The 16,542-nt window shown below is 39.4% G+C and overlaps 1 long non-coding RNA gene across 2 annotated transcripts in view; it reads right to left on the reverse strand.

Annotated features, from left to right (window-relative positions):
- The window catches only part of LOC116217062, a 105,427-nt gene extending 90,527 nt beyond the window's left edge, over positions 1–14,900 (reverse strand). The window contains exon 1 of one of the 2 annotated variants that reach the window (XR_004160988.1): positions 13,935–14,900. This is a non-coding gene — a long non-coding RNA (uncharacterized LOC116217062). The remainder of the gene's footprint in view (positions 1–13,934) is intronic. The other variant, XR_004160986.1, reaches the window with a different exon arrangement.
- Positions 14,901–16,542: the final 1,642 nt, after the last annotated feature.

Consider the following 16,542-nt stretch of genomic DNA (forward strand, 5'->3'; position numbering starts at 1 on the left):
CTGGGAGCGAGGGCCGGGGCTGAAGCGGGGCCCAACCCCGGGGAACCAGGAGAATGAAAAGCGTAGGAATGTTTCTGCTGGATGTGACAAGCTGCAGGTGCCCGTGTCCACACCGCAGGGCCTGCGAGTGTTGCTCTCCACAGGGTGCGAGCATTTCCCTGCCTCAGGATATAGAGCATAACACTGGACAAATAGAGTCGTGTCCCATCTGTGTTGTGAGGCTCCGTATTCATAGGTTGCCATGTTTTCCTGAACATGGGATGTGGTAACACATCCCCATGTCCTGAAACACAGCCATGTGTCCCCTCCCAGCATGCAGACACCTGGGAGACGCACAGTACCAGCAGATCGAGCAGCAGGATGGCCTGTGTTTGGTTTGGGGAGCCTGGCATGGTTTCCCCATGCACAGAGCTGTAGGTTTTTGAACTGCAGTAATTATATCACACACACAAAGCCTCTTAACTTCCATAGGTAAACTCTGATCTTGAGCACAGCCCCCTTACAATAGTGCCTCCTCATAAAAAAGGAGTTACTTGAATACAGATTAATGACTTAGTTCTGCTTGGGAGCATTTTGCTGTTCATTCTCACCTAAATCTACCATTTGTCCTGTAATCCAGGATACTGCTAACCAAACTCCAGAACTCAGCTGTCCTCAAAGGCAGGAGAACTAACAGCCTGTTAAATTTCACTGTCTGCAGACAGGGGTTGTATTGCTTACCCTAAGAGAATTAGCAATAGAAATGTTCATTTTATAAAGGGAAAAACACTCAAGCAGCATTTCCCAGAATGATACTTATGACATATCCCCACCCGTGGAGAGAAAAAACCCTCAGATCAGGGGTTTTCCCTATTGGATACCAAAAGAGCTACTGTTAAAAAAAAAAAAAAGAAATAAAAGAAAAAAGAAAAAGAAAAAAAAAGAAAGCATCTTAACAACTACAGCAGAGAAGGTACAAACAGTCTTTCAGAAGTCTCCCATGCATATGGGCATATGGTATGAATACTAGCAAGAAAAAAAAGTAGATTTTAGGTGTTTATAGCAGAAGTAGCTTCTGTTATTAAAGTATTTATAGGAAAGTCTGATTGGACTGCTGTGGCTCTGAAAGCAGTTCCAGAAAGCACAGAGCAATGCAAATCACTGAGGAGCAGGTGAACTAATATACAATCCTCATTAATAAAGCAGTTTTTCCAATATTAAGCAGAAGTAAAACAACTGCAATGTTGCAACTTGAGTTTTCCTTGCCCTGAGGACCAGAAATCTATCGAGCACATTTAAGAGAACAAACTCACACAGTGGCTGAATCTTCAGTTCATATTTACTATTTTCTCTTCTCTCATATGACATTACTGTGCTCCTTCCCATGTCCTTCTATTTTCTAAGGCACTAACAGGTTATATACATGTTTACTTTTGTACACATACTGACTTCATTAGTCACACCCCAAGCACAGACTTCACTGTGCCACATAGCTTACGATAGTTGTTCCCACTCTGTCTGAAAGTCTGAGACTTCAAAACTGAATTTCCACTACTATAGCACTCCTTTTCCCACTCCAGATTTGAACCACATATAGTCAGAGTAGAGTACAGCACAAACATGAGCTAACACAGCAACACGTTTCTTACACCAGTTCAGTGTGCCAGCTCTTGGTCCACACTGCTTTCACAAAAGGGTCCAAAACCAACAGGTAATCACTGCTGGGAATCTGATGCTTTTGCTGCATCTTACTCAAATATTGCTAGACAGGCCTCTTAATTACTCTAAGCAACAGGAGAAAGTCACTTCAACCTAATGGTTCATTACACTTTTCCCAAAGCCAGGTGAGCTCAGCTGCCCAAATCTTGTCCTCCTGCTGCCATAGTAACAGCCTCCCCCTTTCACCAACATTTTTGCCTTGGATTACCTTGATTACAGGCACTGAGAGTCGAAAATATTTTCTTTCTATAGTACAGCCAAAAGGGAGAAAATTGAGTCTGCTGGCAAGGAAATGAACATTTTTTAATTAATGAATCAGGACCCACGCTCCAGAAATGAATCACAAAGTGGCAAATGATGCCCCAGCACCACAGAAAACAGAAATAGATTTATGCTATGAATTAAAACAGAAACCTCTAAACAACTACATTCTTCAAAATCTTTATGTGACATGACTAGAAAGGAATGTGAAGACAGTCAAATATTAACTTAAACCTTCCACTAATCTTTGCTGGAAGAACATAATGCTTAATAATGGCACACACAATACAACACTCAAGTACATACATGCATTTTGCCATATCAAATGTCTCTTAGGTAAACTGGAAGTGTTTATAGAAACATGGAAAATTTCAGTGTCAACTTAAAAGATTTCACCAATTGAAGATGTTAGTCAGTCCTGAGATCCTGCATTAGACAGAGGGAGACTTTCTACTTCACAAAATAGCTAGGACTAAAGAAAGTTTTTGGTAGTTTAAGCAACTAAATTGAAATCGCTGTTCACAAACAAGCTTGTTTATGTTCTGTAAAGTAAAGGTGGTTAGATCATGTTGTGTTGGGTGCTGTGTTTTTGTCTTGTCGTTTTAAAACCAGCCTGCTAAGTGACTCAGCTCAGGTAGTTACACGCAGCTCAAGTGCCATCTTGTGGCTGCATTACAGGAAGCCTTTTCGGGTCGTACTAAAAGCAGAGGTTCGAATATAAACATGTAATTCATAAAGTAGCTCAATTTACGAACAATAAAAAAATCTACATAGTTCACACGTTTGTGGACTGACTCTGGGAAAGCAGGCGTTCCCAAATCCTTGCTTGGATCAATATAGCTGGCAGAATGGTTTCTTTCCACTGCAGGATGAGGGCACTCCAACTAATTTTAAGGTGGAAGAGGGAGCTATGGTCCTGTCCCTAATCATGCACTCCTGAGGGATTTAGTCGGGGAAGCTACTGAGAGAGCAACGCAACTGTAGTTATGCTTAGAAAGCCATCTTTCTTTTCTACATACACTTAAAGACAACCCACCTGGGTAAACAAGAGCTTAAATACTATCAAAACATCAACCAAACATAGTGAGAAGGTCAAAAACTTTTTTTTTTGGTGCACAGTCTCTGCTTTTAATACTAAGGAATTAATTGGATATATCTATTTTACAAAACTAACCTGTGATTCAGCAAGAAAATTAATGAAACGTACAGACAGCACAGCTGCCAAGAGTGGTCATTTTAGACATAGCAACCTCAGAACAGAACTTTCATGCAATGAATTTAGGAACGTACACTACAAAGCCACAACAGCTGAGCATTCTCTGAGAAGTCTACTAGCAGGCATAGTTTCTAAGGGATTAAGATATTACGTGTATCACACTAACTTGCTAGAGTTCTTTATTATGTGTGTGTAATCCTAAGCACTGAAAACCTGCCTCCTGCTTTTTTAATTATTTAGAGAATAATCACGTCACTGGTGGGTTTTAGAAGGTGTTTGTGAATTGAAACAGAAAATGAGACCGCAAAACCTGAGCCTTAATCCTCCAATTTAATTTCCTTTAATCTTGCTCATAGAATATAACCTCTTTTTTAGTTATCCAGTTTTCCACCAAAGCCCAGCTGTTTCAGATCCTCTTATGCCTTTTTACCATGAGATACACGCATTGCCCTTCTCCAGGCAGACCTCCCCCCTGCCCAAGTTTCTCCCTCTAGTGTTCAACACACCATTTGGCTCCTAACCTAGGGTGGCTGACACAATAAAACTAGAAAAAGGAATGGTAGATACAGCATTGGAAGTGGTCATTTGGCAACCTGCAGGGCTCACGCTTGCAGCAAATACTCGAAGCGCAGGTAGGGTAGCTAACACAACATTAAGGCTAAATAAAAAAACAATTTAAATTCACCCCCATTGAGGTTTGAAGCTGGGATAGGTAATTTGTTCCAAATGGAAGAGGAACACCACAGGCTTTAGTGCTCTAGGCTTTTCTGGGTCTCGATCATTTAACTCATCACGGGGTTTCTTCACTCAACCTGACCTCCAGTTGTTTTTGAGCACACAAAAGCTAACTTAAAGGGACTGTGCGGAGAAGAGAAAGAAGAAAAACCCTACTTACATAATTGGTTTATTTTGTCAGTAACCGCATTATGGTCAGTACTAAGCAAGAAACATGCTAAAGCAAAACAGCAGTTAAAATAAGTATAAACATAAGTCTCTTTATTCTACATTAAATGAAAGTATCTTATTTCAGACCAACATTGCTAGCAAAATGAGGGAGAACCTAAAAAACCCCAGTGGCTTAGACATATTCCATTTGTGTGATAAAATGGAAAGACCCACATATCTTGCAACGTGTAATTTACTTCAGAGGACAGTAGCTTATAGCCTATGATTTTAATGATTGTTCTACAACTGATCATTTTGTGAAGTACCAAATAAAGTGCAGTTAAACTAAATGTTATCCTCTTACCCTTCCAGAGAACAGTATTTCATTTAAGCCATTCAGATAAAGGTAGTTCTGAGGGTTAGTTGTAGATTTGAAAGCTTGTTCATAGTTATTCAAGCTCCAAGACCTCAATCTTATTTAGACTAGTTCACTATTTCTAAAAATGCTCAGGAACTTTAAAAATCACATATAAACAGCACTTTGATTAAAATAACTATGCCTTCTATGGGGCTTAGTTTTTATTTTATGCATACCAGTACATGTTGAATCAAGACAAACTTAAGACAGAATTAAAAAAAAGACTAATCATATTGTTTTATCACTCAAAATAATGTTCTTACCAGCACTCATATTAGTGGGAAAACATATGTAGCCTGTACTCAAAAATGCTCTATCTGCCCTTACAAGATTAAATGAAGAGCTGACATCTCAGAGAGCTCTCAATCACAGGGGACTCATTTTCTCTTTATTCATTCTGTATCAACTTGAAAGTTAGAAATGTTTAACAGAGACTTTTCCCCAGACATGCATTGTTTTTACTAATATTTTCACACTATGGTATATAGCAATCCTGTCCAACATCTCATGGCAAGCAGCATCTTGAACATAAAATATATACTGTGCCAGCAGAGGAAATTGTCTGTTTTGCTATCTAGTAGACATATCAGTAGGTAGCAGGAAAGAATGTCAGATATGTTCATCAGTCATAAATAATTATAGATCCCTATCATCATTGTTTTTCTCCACAATCATCTTATCTCTGACAAGATGTAAAAAGAAGCCTACAAGGTATGGGAAGGATTCATGCCAGCAAGTTAGCTGTCATGGAAGGAGAAGAATGAAGATGTGTTGTCCAAACATTTCTGCTGTTACTTGTGTATGGAAATGAACACTCTTGGATATATTTTTTTTAAACCAAGTTTATAAATGTTTCCAGAAGTTTGCTTCAAGGTTTCATGTACTTTTCAAGAAGACACCGAGTGTTTTCTTGACATAGTTCATGATTATTTTTCACAACTCTTTAAATAGCAAAAAAGTAGTACTCCATTAAGTCCTAATGAGTGAAAGCTTTACCTAGTGATCAATCAGGAGTGCCTCTGGAGCCCACAATACATGTAAGTGCAGTGCCTCCCTACAGAGGTATTTAATTAACTGTGTGAACGAAATGACCATATGGAATATCTCAACAGTGAAGAGAAAATATTATTTATATATATGGTATATAATTCTATATATTCTATATTATATATATGGTATATAATTCTATATATTCTATATTATATATATATATAATATACTATATATTTATATATGGTATGAAATTCTAAAACAAAGAGAAAGGTATAAGTTTCAGAAAGATCCCTGCTGAATATTCAGAATATTAGCACAAAAGTCATGCTAATAGTAAAAGGGGAAAGTATTAAGGGATAATCTATGGAAAGAAACCAGACAGGTTATCATAACAATTCTGGGGCACTTGGATTGCTTGGACAAGTTGCAGAAATGTAAGAATTTAATCCCTTTCTATTTAAGACCAACTGCGATGGCCATATGCTGTTCTGTATTTGTTGTGCATTTTGTTTGTCCCACTAGACTATAAGCCCTTTCAGGCAGGGCCCGCCTGTTTGTTTTGCACAAACTCCCTGTTATACAATACCAGTTACACATGAGTAGGGGTTATACTTATTATGTTAATCCTCTCTCTAAAGCATGCTAATTAAAATAAAAAACCCTGATAAAACGGTGTTACACTTTTCACTTAAATCAACAGAATCAAGGACATTTTTAACTCAGAGGACTGGTGTGAAAAATCAAATATCATTTGCAAAAACATAGGAGAGCAAAACTCTATTCTAACTGTAGCAATAGACCTATACTCAGACCTGGGTGAGACTGTTGGGAACAGTAACTCGATCCATTAGTCCTCCTATTGATAGCAACAGAGCATGTCCATACTGCTCTGAACACAAGCCATATGGTAGACACATGTTTATATTGCAAGTTTTGATATAACTTGCTTTCTGTACAGAACCAAGTGAATATAACAGATCAACACCTATTCTCATTCCAAGACCTTGTAGCTTTTACAGACAAGCGTTCTCTGCTGCATGGAGAGATCGTCACATTGGACTCGAGTTTCTTCCTTGCACCTCCTCTGAATCATGTTGCAGAAACCTGCACACTCTTTACCCTGTTGTTATCAGGAAGCCTGAACCCATCATAAAGCAGACCCAAGTACCTAAAAACTGAGGAGGATACCTGGTTTCTGTACCCTCTATACTGTTTCTATGATCTTTTCAGTCCCCATCACCTGCGCTGTACCCATAGCAGACCAGGCTTGATTATACCTTTGTCTGCTACGAGCATTCATCATGAAACCTCCTTTTAAATCTGTACCCAGTTTAGTGATCAAAGTGAACCCTCTGATAGCTTTAAAAAAAAAAAAAAGATAAAACAAAAGAAACCCCACGTATTCATTTATTTGCATTGACATCAGAGGACTGCATAGGATACAGGAATGAAAGACTGTAGCAAGCCACCTGATTTCAAAGACAGCTTTGGATGATTGACATAGGCTGGAATACATCTGCTACTAGTCTATCACAGTTACAGCCTAGCAGGAGAAACACGTACATGAACAAGTACAAAAACCCTTGCAATAACGTTTGTTCTACTATTTGGAAGCTGAGATTTCTTAACTGTTTTCCAGACATATGCCCAAGCAAACTCTAACAAAGGAAGAAAATATTATGATGACTGAAAGGACAACTGCAAACCTAAGACAATAACAACATTTCATCAAGATCATACCAGCTTCTATTATTGCTCTCCATTTATTGAATATAGCTAAAGTAAAGCCATGCCAATAAAAAAAAAATCCAGATTGAAGTGGATAAATTGGAGGTAAGAGGGAGGAGGGCTGTTTGTCTAGAGCTTAGGCTTTCTTTAAAGCACAGTCTGTACCCGATTTACTCGTCCTAATGCAGACCAGAAAAAAGAATATGTTATTAAACCTTTTAATTTCCAACACACTTCTGTGATTGCAATTTAAATGAAAACACATGACTTGGAATCCCACTTGATCTCTTCGCACTAGTTCTGGCAGTGCACAGGCTTTAATTCTAATCAGGATAAACAAATCCATAGCTGAGAACAGCAAAGAGAAACACGCAGTAGTTTCATGAGAAAAACTTTGCTTTGCTTTTTTGTTAAATGCTGGGTAAAGGGTGAAGTACTGAGCAAAGACCATAAACACGAGACTGAATGAAATTAGAAAAAGAATGGAAATACTGGGAAGCAGAAGTGATCCAGAATAGATCTGAGAGAGGTAGCACTGCTTCAGTGCCTCTTATCAGATGGCAGAAAGGGCGGTTTAGTGCTTTCATTGATTCTCATTTCAGTTGGCGTTATCTTGGGATATTAACAGTTTTACTCCCTGTAGCCAACGCTTTGAAATCTAAGGGTGATTAAATTAGCTTTTAAGCAAAACGTAACATGCAGCGTGCAAAAACAGTAACCTAAGTAGAACAAACGACCTCAGCAGACTGGAGATGCCTTCATATAGATTGCTTTTTACACATTCATACCAAGCACCAGGGCGTGGAGCAAGACAATTCCAATTTGAACCATCAGGTTTTTTGGCATGAGGCAATGATAAATGGATACTTCGAAGGAAAAATAAAGGCTTTTAAAGCATAATAGAAATTGAAGTTCATCAGTCAAAGATAATGAATGGCTTATCAACAAGGTTGCCATTTCTAGAAATAAGACTCATTTAAGTAGTTTAAAAAAATAAAATGTCTGACAGAATTAGTATGAGAAGGCAGCAAGGACAACAAATGTCACATTAAAGCAGATATATTTGCTGGTGGGTCATTTAAATAGTGCCTGAAGGATAATCCCAGCAAGATAGGTATTTGAACTTCGTTTAGCAGCATCCCTAGCTGAGATAAGGAGGTCTAATCACTTTATAAGACCAACAAAGTCATTAGAGGAGAATTGGGGAAGAAGCAGCTATATTTATGCTTATTTTAAAATAAGATTTAGCAGAATAAATTCAGATTCAGCAGCCAGCTTGAAGCTACAAATATTTATAACTTTATCAGAAAGCCCAACTTCATCGTATGCCAAAAAGCTGACTGTGCAACAGACTAAGAGTTGTTGCCTATAAAGAAAAATATAAAATTAACACGCATTTTGTTGTTATGTTTTCAGAATGGCAGACTACATCCAATTTCCTTTTACACATTAAATGTTTTAGAACAATATGCTCTGTATGTCTAAACAGCTTCATGCCCTTGTAAATAGTACATAGAATTCAGAGGACACAGTAGGACTCAAGCAGTTGGTTCGACCTCCCCTTTCACACAGAACTGCAACCACTACCAGCAGAGTCTGTGGCATGGGTAGCAGTTTCTCGCAGTTATCACTGCATCACTAGTGTTCTGTTAGAGGATAAGTCTTGCTAACAGATTAGTACTAATTAACTCAGATTAAGTTTTTATATTGTTTCTTAGCCTCTAGGAATGTGTAATGTTTGTAAACTGAGCAAAGATAAGAGAAGTTATATACTAGTCTTTAGGAGATAAATAAAAACTCGTTCTAGTCTTTGCCTATTACTCTATGGTCTCAAACTTAATAGATTTCATTGTTTTGTAGGTTTTTTTTTTTTTGGTACCAATGAGATTTGCCTTTAATAATATACAGAGAAACAAGAAATGCCCATAGCAGGAACAGAAAAGGATACACTGCCAAGGTGAGAAGGCTGACTCACCCAATTTTTAGCTACTGGTACAGTCTTCTTCAGCAGCCAGAAGTATGAGCCTTAAGATGAAGAGGGCAAGGGGCCAAAACGATTCTACAGACTGCCCAACTGCTTAAAGTGGACTATCCTGGGCTCAAGGCATCATCACTGTATGTGATGGTCTGTCACTTAGAGTCACATCAGCAGTGACCACCCTGCTCCTTTGGGCACCCCTCTTCTTGTTCTTCAGAGACTTGGAAGAGAAACATCCTTGGACAAATGTTTTCATCCTCAAACATTTCCTACTGTCAAGTCATCCCCTGCATTAAAATAAACTGCAGCACGAATCAAGGTGTGGCTTCCACCAACTACCATCCAATGATGATTTTAAATCTATGAGATCTCTACTATAGGGGCAAATGCAACACTTGCATTTCTAGAATCAGGAAGTCAACACTCTTCACATGTTATTAGTACAGACAAGGTGCAAATTACACCAAGACACCAACCAGGGTAAATCAATATCAGTCAAAGAGCCTCTTTGTCTGGTCTCACTATAACCAGCTGTGCTGAGGCCAAGTGCTTACAAGCTCTTAAACACACACTGTTAGCAGTGATATGTGCACATACCTAGAAAAAAAAAAAACCAAAGAAACAAGGCTTCATAGCCTGTTGATTTTACCTCCTTGCACTTCTCTATCTAAAGATACAGTCAGTTTAGAGACAAACAGGGACAATCGGCTGTTTTATAACTCTAGCATTAACACAGAGGGAGATGCAGGGTAGATCACAAGCTGCTGCCCTTCCTTTCCAATTAACACTTGACCTTCTATTTCCAGCTTGCCTTACACACTTTCAGTTCACCTTCCAATCAACATCATTCACTGCTGAGGCCAGACATGGTACGCCTATGGCAGAGGTTATGCATATTACAATATACACTATAAAAGGATAGGTTAAAAATAAACATGGTTTACAACTTCTTCTTGACAGTAAGTGTTAGGAAGAGAAAGTCTGACTGACTTACCCACAGTGTATTGAGAATAAAATTTTGGAAATACTTTAAGTAGTAGATTACAAAAACTAGATCTGATTTTTAAGAACACAGAAAGCAGCCACATTGTCTTGTGCCTACCACATTCCTATTTATATACTGCTAAGAGCAGCATCTTCCCTGGAAGCCCAAAAGAAAACATTCCCCAGGCTCCTGAGCAACAAATTTCCTATTCCTGCTGCTCTACCCTTATGAGTCAAGAGGACATTTGCACAAATGCATGAATTTTGGATAAAAGCTATTAGATCACAATCCTGAACTTCTGTCTGCCTTACAGCAAGTGAAGGAAGGAGGGGGTAAGTCAAGCAACATTTAAGATAGAATGTTTAATGTAGAAACACTAGTTAAAAAAAATATACTAAAAGCATCTAATCTCCTTGGAATTTAAATTAGGGTATTTCATATTCAGTTTTGGCCTGGGCTCCCTATTCTTCCACACATCAGAGCATCACAACATAAGGAGTGGAAAGTACACAGTCCACTCTCCTGCTCCAAGCAGCGGTCAGATCACAATGCTCAGAACTTCACCCAGTTGAGGTTTGATAAATTCCACAGATGAAGCCTGTACAACATCTCTGGCCATACTCTACTCAACCAGACCGATGAGGAGAACATTTTCCCCTTACAGCCAACCTAAACTTCTTTTGTTCTACAGCCATTGCTTCTCAACCTTTTGCCATGCGCGGCTGTAGGATGCCTGCCTCTGCCTGTTCAGTAACCTCCACAAAGGAACTGGGAGGCTGCTGCCAGGTCCTCCATAAAGCCAAGTGAATCACACTTCCCCTGTATGCAGGCACTGCAGCATACCCTGGGAGCTATGGTTTTATTTTATGAGATGCAGTTCTGCATGCCCAAATTATGACTTCCAAGAGAAACTGCAGCAGTTCTGTCAAAAAGAACAAATAGGTCAGGGTTTGGGTTTGTTTTTTTTTTTTTTTGTGCCAGCAAGACAGCCACCTCCCCACAAAAAATTTTAAACAAACAAACAAAATACAGCAGTAACACAATGTGAGAACTGTTATAATAATCTCCTTTTTATCCCACCATCTCAACTGTAAGACTATAGGAACTGCCATATTTGAAAATAGAGCAGTAAATCCCTGGCAGCATTTACCCAAATACAGAAAAGACATATTCCATACAGAAGTCTAACAACAAAAATAGAGAAGGTCTGACTTCGAAAATCCAGTTTGCCTTACTTGTTATTTAACAAACACCTTCAACTAAAATCTTACAGTTTGTTGACAGCAATCTGAAATGTGTTAAAGTAGGATACACATACAGAATGCCTTATTTACTAAAGCAGAATTATTTTTGGAAGAGCTGAATGTAGAACAAGCTACATCTTGCTCTAGTTTACAGCTGAGCATCCTGTTTACATGCTGATGCCTGTGTTTGTTTTTTGGATACAGGAAGCAATGCTGAAAGACTTCAAATAATTCTGCCTCACACTGCCTATCAAGTTACTCTACTTCCATAGGAAACAATGGCTTGGGGTCAAGTTAGCTCATGCAGAGAAACGTGAGAAAGCAGAGTTGTCTCACTGCTCTAAGACAATGTCATTTTAACAGCTTTGATACAAGGATATCTTTGCCAGGCTTCTTTCTCCTTTCTGTGTCTCTGAAATACATATAATTTCCTCTTGGCTCTTTTTCTTTTCGCTTAGAATACTGTTCAAATTATTTTTCCTTCTGTCTAAACTTTATCCTACTCCTCCTTCTATAGAAGGGAGTGCTAAAACCTTGACAAGATTTACTCTGTCTTCAAGCTACACAGTCTTTACTCATCAGTCTAAACTATGGAGCCATACACAGCAATATTTTTTACATTAAGTAATAACATATGCAAGTATATAATGTATACCTCAAAATACGAAGTGGATGGTCATATAGAGAGTTAAGAAGAAAAAGCCAGGATTGTTTTCCATTTGAATCTCTGTACAAGTGCCAACTGGATTTTGCAGCTCTGTGCTCAGCAAAGCACAGTAAAACAAGAATGCAGTTAGTATTCTTAGAGTGCTCTGAAGAAGAACAAGAAGCAGCAAGAAAATAATCTTGCTCTGTACCAGGAAGAAGGGCTGGAGAGTCAAAGCAGAAAATTCATGCTCCATCCTCTACAGTACACGATCAGCATCACTCTTAGTCACTCTCACACATCACAGTGACACTAAAGGTAATAATAAGCGGTATGTGAAAGAAAGGAAGAGATGCTGTTACGATATTTCCCTACTCCTTTAACCCCACATGCCTTCCAGACGAATGAGTTGTTTCCAGGACATTGCAACTACAATTTGCTGAAGTTCTGCCCAAGAAGGGACCCACTGTGCACACTTCCTGTATCTCGGGATATATTGATTAATGATTTATAGCAATACACCCATTCAAACAACTGGACTCAACTTGGTCTTTCAATTTTTAATTTAACAGCTGACTCACTCTACCATCAGAGCAGCGCTAAGCAGCATGAGAGGCAAGCCCAACCACAGGGAGCCCTGGAACACAGGTGATGCTGGGGCAAGGCAGAGGCAGTAATGACTCCCTAATATATTAAACATGGCTTCAAGAGCAATGAAAATGGAGGAGATCCAGAACAAAATATGAAAAAAACAGCACTATCCTGCTTCTTCTACAATTGCTTGCCTAACTCTGCAAATAAATGTATATTTGCCCCTCTAGGCTTGCATATACCAAATCATTACTTGTGTCAGGGGCACTGTGAAATGGTATAGCAAAACACACAGTGAAAAATCCTGCAGAGTCCAAGATCATATAGAAGGGAAAACAAGTTCACTTTTTTTCACCTCAGGGGCAAAATTGGAGTTCACATGTGTGATGGACTGAATAATACTTCATCACAAGAGCCAATTTTCCTACAACTCCCTACAGCTCTTCAAATATAAATTGTATTTTTGTTCTTGATTTGCTAAATGGCTTTTCTCTCTATCACCTTTAAAAAAATAAAAATAAATTCTAATTACAGAATATCATGATTTACGCAGCTCAACAGGAACTAGCTATTTTTAGGAAGTTCTTGCTCAAATTTATACACATAATTTAAAAAGTTATGTTACTCCCCAGCCCCCCCCCCTCCTTCCACAAGGAGAAAAGTGGTATTTCCTCAGTGAAGACAAAACAGAAGAGAAAACACTTAGTAGCTATTAAAGTGATCTAAAAACATACCGTGTAGCTTCTAACAAACAAACAAAAAGCTCTAGGGTAGTTCCATCTCATGTAGTAAAAGTATATAATGTAACACACTTGAATCATTAGAGGTAAGTAAAACTGTGTAACTTAAGGAAATAAACTTACATTTTTTTTATTTTTTTAAACAGAACATTTCTTCCTGTATTGAAAATACTTATCTCCTCACTCTACTATAGAAAATAGCCATCTCTGTGGGCATGGCAGCCCAGTGCTGCCCCACATGGCCTGGCAGCCCTGTCCAGCACAGCAGGAAGCACCTCACAGCCACACCCCATGGCCTCCAATCCAAGGTCTGCTTCCCGTACGCACATACTTAACTTCCTAGGCCACAAACTTTCTCCCCACCAATCTCTTCCTAAAGGTGCTGACTGCTAACACACTTGCAAAAAGAGAGAAGAAAAAAAAAGGAATTCCAACAAATTCTTACTTCCACACAAAAAACACCCCCTCCCACATCTTCCCTCAGGCCTTCCTAGCTCAGCTTGTATACATTCTGGAATATTAGTAGAAAAACCATACAAATGCTGTCCTACCTGAAGCTTGCCAAACACACACGTTCATTCTGATGGGGTCTCCTGTATCTGAGGGCAGCAACCTCACCTCTCTCAGTTATAACCCCGCAGTCAGCTCCACACACAGCTGAACAACATCACCACACAGCTGCAGCCTTGTTATCCTGTGCCCACCTCCTCACTCCCACAGCTGTGGTGTTACTCTCCTGTTCTGGAAGTTTCTCCCACTTTCTCTCCCTGTAGAGCTGGCACATCTTTCCCTGCTGTTTCCAGGCCTTGACTATGGAGCCTCAGGGACTAAAACAAACCGCTTCTACCTCAGTGCTGTTTCTGGTCAGGTACCTGCTGCAATCACCAGAGAGGATCCAGCATTGCTTTGGGCTCCCGGGGCTCCAGCACCAGGGCTTGAGAGGAGCCTAGGTTTCACCACAGACAAGCAAAGCCTCATCCAGGATCTGTATTTGTTAGCTTCTTGCCAGGTGCAGTGCCTGACAGGCTCTAGGACTCTGCATGTGGATGCTAGAAAGCATCCAGGAGGTTTTAATTTCTTACCACTGATATTATCACAGAATTTTTATTCATGGAATTCAGTGTCTAGGCATAAAAGTTGGCTTTAGAATTGCTTGACAGCTGATGCAATGCTGACCACTCGCAGAGGAGATGATGAACTAATTTGGAGGTGCTTGATTTATTTTCTTCTGCTGTGTTTTTATTTAATATTGAGAGAAACTGAAAATGTCTGATTTGAAAAATAAAGTGGAGCCAGAGATATAGGATGAAACAAGTAAAAGCCCCCCACTGTTTTCGGCATGTTACAAAATATGAGATACCTTTTATAATAATGCAACAAGAATAAATCAGCCTTTCGTGATCAAGAGGAGACAGTGTTCTTTGTTCTGGTGGTTTCTGCCTTTCAGAGGCAGCACGCTCCAGGTGATGGCTATTTTTGTTGCTGCCAGTATGTCAGCTTGGGAAGGAATTATGCCAGGCCAAGGTGCACTTCTTAGTACCAATTTCTTCCCTATCACAAATGCTTTCAGGTGACAATAAGGGTAATTTTTAGTATTTCAGACTAAAATTCTTTTGCTGGTCTCTGTGTCCTTACAGAGTTCAGACCCTGAAGACATTTCATATTTAGCTGTTGCCTGACTTCAGTGCCTTTTAATTGCAAAGAAGTCCTAACTTGGAAACACGCTGTGACACACTCTGGTTCAGAGTTTTCAGGAGATCATCACATGCCAAACCACCTTTGCAGACCCACAACAAGAAATTCAAGTGAGTAAAATTTCTCTCTCTTCAGCAGAGGTCAGTGTCCAAATTATGTATACCACATGCCCTTCTTGTCCAATTGTAAAGTCCTTAACGGGACGTAGAAAAGATCTTTGTCTCTCAGCAGTGTAGTCTCACGCTAGGCCAGGAGTGCCCAGTGCCAGGCCGTTAGTGCTTGGCAGGTAAGGTGGTAGAATGCAGTGCAGCCCCAGCTGAATGCCCGAGCCATGCATCCCTGCCTGTACCCATCACTCTTGCCTTGTCCTGCTCATTCATAAGCGAAGCTCAATTGTAAAGAAATAATGATTTTCTTTGTCCTAAATACTGCCTACAAATAGCTTCTCAATTTTTAGTCCATTAACAAATCTTTCCTGGGATCTATTAACATGTCACTATGGAGTGTCTTTTACTTCAAAGTTTAATACAGCTTAACTCCGTCTTAATCATATTGCTCCACTACACTTTATAGCCTGCAGCTTCAGGGAACCTTTGCCTTTTATTAGTACCCATATACAATCATTAAGTCATTCCAAAAATCAGTGCTGCTTTGGGTTCCATAAATTCTTATACCTTTGATTTATTTGGTATTTCTGGAACTCTGTGAGAAGGAAGATGTGAAGGCAGGGCGAGGAAATGAAACGTTACAGTAGTACTGAGTTGTGTCAGTACACTGCTTTGCGAAGGGGATCTGACAGGAGATGCAGACACTTCTCCCCTGCAATGACACTCTTCAAAGTTAACAATTACTTGGTCAAGCTCTTGATACAGTCAAGGAGAATCCTGCTATGACAGTCAGTGAAAGCTGACAGATCACTGTTGATTTCACATTGCAGCTTTGCTGTCAGTCAACATTTCTGGCTTGATAGTGTCCTATAAAGAAGATGTCGTGCCACAGTTCTGCTGTTGCAGCATTTCTGGTTTTGTTAGCTCAAAGACCTATGAACTGCTTGGTGGGAAAAGGAGCTGAGTACATCTTTGTAACCTATTTGGGTCCCTTTGTGCATACATGAGGAAAAAGAACTCAGGGATTGAAGAAGATTCAGATACGTTTATCTGTTTTTCTGGTGTGATATTTTGTACTTTGTAATGATGTTTGTAAGCAATGTACCAGAGCCATAGTGTGATAAATCTGTGGCCTCCATTCATTAGATCTCACATTTATATCACTAGCTTCATTACTGGAGATGACAAAACTAAGATTATGTGCTTGTATAAAAGTAGCTGTTGACAACCCTGTTGTCTTTTCCAATTCCACTTCTTTGGAGAAGCATATTTTAAATGCAGTGTTAAGGTGCCGTTTTCTCAGGAGCGTGAACAGGATGTATTCACTAATTAAATGGAAACATGACGTCCAGCTTGC

This window comes from Meleagris gallopavo, chromosome 11, assembly GCF_000146605.3.
Source record: "Meleagris gallopavo isolate NT-WF06-2002-E0010 breed Aviagen turkey brand Nicholas breeding stock chromosome 11, Turkey_5.1, whole genome shotgun sequence".
In the NCBI taxonomy this organism is placed as follows: Eukaryota; Metazoa; Chordata; class Aves; order Galliformes; family Phasianidae; genus Meleagris; species Meleagris gallopavo.